This window comes from Procambarus clarkii, chromosome 52 (assembly GCF_040958095.1).
Source record: "Procambarus clarkii isolate CNS0578487 chromosome 52, FALCON_Pclarkii_2.0, whole genome shotgun sequence".
Taxonomy (NCBI): domain Eukaryota; kingdom Metazoa; phylum Arthropoda; class Malacostraca; order Decapoda; family Cambaridae; genus Procambarus; species Procambarus clarkii.
Genome location: NC_091201.1, coordinates 11,620,969 through 11,624,371, shown reverse-complemented (window position 1 = coordinate 11,624,371; position 3,403 = coordinate 11,620,969). Strand labels below are relative to the sequence as shown.

Here is a 3,403-nt window from a genome sequence, read left to right as displayed (position 1 = left end):
AATCTGTAAGAGGGCATCTGCTACCACATTCTCCCTTCCTTTAATGTGCCTGATTTCCAGCCAGCACTCTTGTAACAGTAGGGCCCATCTTGTCACCCTTTGGTTCGAGTTCTCCATCCTGTGCACGAACGTCAAGGGGTTATGATCGGTAAACACTCTCACCGGTCTAGTACCTCCACCCACATAGACGTCGAAATGCTTCAGTGCCAGGATCAGAGCTAAGGCTTCCTTTTCCACTGTACTATAAGCCCTCTGGTACTTTTCAAATTTCTTCGAGTAGAATGCCACTGGACAGTGAACTCCGTCCTTCTCTTGAGCTAACATGGCTCCAATCCCCACATCGCTAGCGTCGACATACAAGATACAGTCTGACTCAAAGTCAGGCGAAATCAGCAATGGCGCTTCGGTTAACAACTTCTTAGTCTTCTCGAAAGATTCCTGGCATGCTTCCCCCCACTTCCACCTAACGTTCTTAGATAGCAAATCAGTTAGAGGGTATCCCACTGTCAAGAAGTTCTTGCAAAATCCTCTATAGTATCCAGTCATTCCCAGATATCGTAACAACTCTTTCCTCGTCCTGGGATTCGGATATTCTTTGATTGCCATCACTTTCTGTTCTACTGGAGTCACTTCCCCTTGGTCCACGACGAAACCTATGTATTCTAATCGGGCCTTCTCGAACTCGCTCTTGGCCAGATTAACTGTCAGGTTCGCTTCTTCCAACCATTGGAACAACTCCCTCAGTCGATTCATGTGTTGTTTCCAGCTATCGGCGTACACCACTATATCGTCTATGTACACGGCGCAGCCTTCCATCCCTCTTAGTACTTCGTTCATCATCCTCTGAAAAAAACTTCCGCTGTTCTTCATACCAAATGGAAGCACTATGTACTGGTACAATCCGTCTGGAGTAGCAATCGCTGATATCCTTCTTGCACTCGGAGACAAAGGGATTTAATAATACCCTTTCAGCAGGTCGACCTTGGTGACAAACCTTGTGTTTCCCACTTGGTCCACGCAATCCCTTATTCGGGGCATCGGGTGAGAATCCGACACGGTTATGGAATTCACTTTGCGATAGTCGGTGCAAAAACGTGGTGACATTTAAGGCTTGGTAGTTTGTCACTAGAGGCTTGCTGGGGTGTCACCAGAGAATTATCGCGATGTCTTCATAGGCATGAGAGTGTCCCGTGAAGCAACCTGCGGAGGGATCTCCTAAACCAATTGTTCACTATGTCCTCCCCACATAGTCTAGTTTAAACTGTGTTCCACGCCTTATCCAACTCACAATGAGTTCCTCCCCGAGTCCTTACTTTCCCCGTTCGGTTTATCTCGAAGGGGAACTGTTGTGAAGCGAGTTTGGCTACAAACACATTTCCAGTATGCTTTCTGCAGGGGTTGACGTGTTCAATTTCAGAATAGATCCTGTCAAAAGTTCACCTCTGGCAGAATGTTATAGGTTCATGCCCTTTAGTATCAACTGGCTCGACAGTTCATAGTTACTGAAACAATCTGACGCCTATAATACGCCATTATTAATTAACGTTATAAGAGTTAATCATAGGATCAACTAATTTAATGCCACTATTATGACGTAATGTTAGGTAACATTACGCGGCAATTCACCATGAGGACAAGGATATGTAATATTAAGGACGAAAGGAACATTCGTGAATCGATTGGATTGTGGTGGATCGAATGCCGACCTGAGAACTCGTATAATGGCTCGTTATGGATTTGTCAACCCGAACACAGGGCTTAACTACGCCATATAACTTTGGTCCTGATTTGGTCAGGAAATCAGAGACGTTTACCTTGACTTGTGTCTTAGGTTTAAGATGTGGAGAGATTGTCACCTGTTCTGTGAGGATCGTTTTTTGTAACCCTACCTTGAAGTAGACACCAGGTCTTTTCCTTGGTTCGTTTCTTATCGAGTGTTAGAGAGGTGTTATATATGTTATTGTGGCTGTTAAGCTCACTTTAGCTAGCAGCATATTGACTGATTCCTCCACTGTGAAGTATATACCTGAAGTGTGATTGTTAAATATATCCGTAGAACTTAGGTAACTTCCCTGTGCAAACCCAGCGTGATTTTTAGCACGTCTGAATAAACGAATGTATGATAAACACCAAGAACGGTCTAGCGTTTGTTAGTGTGATGAGAACCGGAATCGTCTGTGACCATTAAAAATGACTTACCGTTCCTGTGGTAATCTGTATGATTTGCAGAGCCTTTCTACTGTTATATGTTAAATAAAATTTATTTAGAAGAATCTGTTTATAATCTGAAGTCAATGAGTAAGACTGAATAGTTACTGTGTTTCAATGCTTCAAGATGTGGATTGGGAGACTGGCGATTGCTTCAAGTGCATTATCAGAGGTCAGGTCTTTTTGTCTGTGGGATTACACTTACACGCCGAGAAGAGGACCAGGATTGGACCAAACATACTTGAGGAAATTTACATGAGTTCGAAAAAAAATGTAAAACAATGTGTGTCGTGATCAAGGTAATCAAGGCCAAAGACAAATTTATATGTTTTAGATTGTCAAGGCGGGGCGTGGTCGGACAACTAACACATTCAAGCAAGAAGGTTTGAGTATAAGAATAGAATCGGAGAGGATGTCAGCCACAAAAGGTGCAGGTCCACAGTCGGACGACAGGGGAAATGAAGGACACAGAACAAGGTATGGGCCAGCTCTAGCGATTGTGTACAGTCGAACTTTTGTGGGAGTGTGAATAGATGAGTATTGATAGGCTAACCCTGGGGATGGACTTATGTGAGTCTTGGTAGGAGTTTAGGATGTTTGTGTGAGGTATGGACTGATTTGGGTCTATACCTTGGACTAACCGGTCAAAAGTATAGACCGGTTAAATGGACTAAACAGCCACTTTTGCACCTCCCGGAAATCGAATTTGGGATCCTAAATTACAAGTCGAAAACATAGTCACAGTGCTATCGAGACAAAAAGGTTATCGGGCCTGTCCGGGAGTTGAACCCGGGCCTCTCGCATCCTAAGCGAGAATCATACCACTAGACTAACAGGCCTATATATATAAATATATTGGATCATGTATATCTTCCAAAAAGAGTCAATGACGCTCCAGAAAACATTTAAGCAAGGAATAATTTCCTTTTGTTTTGCAATGTATGCCTCACCGTCCCTCCAAGGACAGGGATAAATCACTTGCATTCTCGGTCATTAAAGCGATAAATGAATACCCAAGGGGAATATCGTAGTTCGTCTGCCTTCTCGAGCAAAATAATTAACACACCCTTTGTAGAAATGGTAAGAAGAAAACATCGGAAACGTACAAAATCAGAGCACAAATCTCCAAGAAAATTGAAGAGGGAAATACCTCTAGTGCTATTCGAGTCCTCACCAGTGACGATAAAATTGCTGC

At 43.3% G+C, this 3,403-nt stretch overlaps 1 non-coding gene across 1 annotated transcript; it reads right to left on the bottom strand.

Annotated features, from left to right (window-relative positions):
* Positions 1–2,976: 2,976 nt before the first annotated feature.
* TRNAP-AGG (transfer RNA proline (anticodon AGG)) lies at positions 2,977–3,047 on the bottom strand. The gene has a single exon. It is a non-coding gene; the product is annotated as a tRNA-Pro (tRNA).
* Between the last annotated feature and the right edge of the window lie 356 nt (positions 3,048–3,403).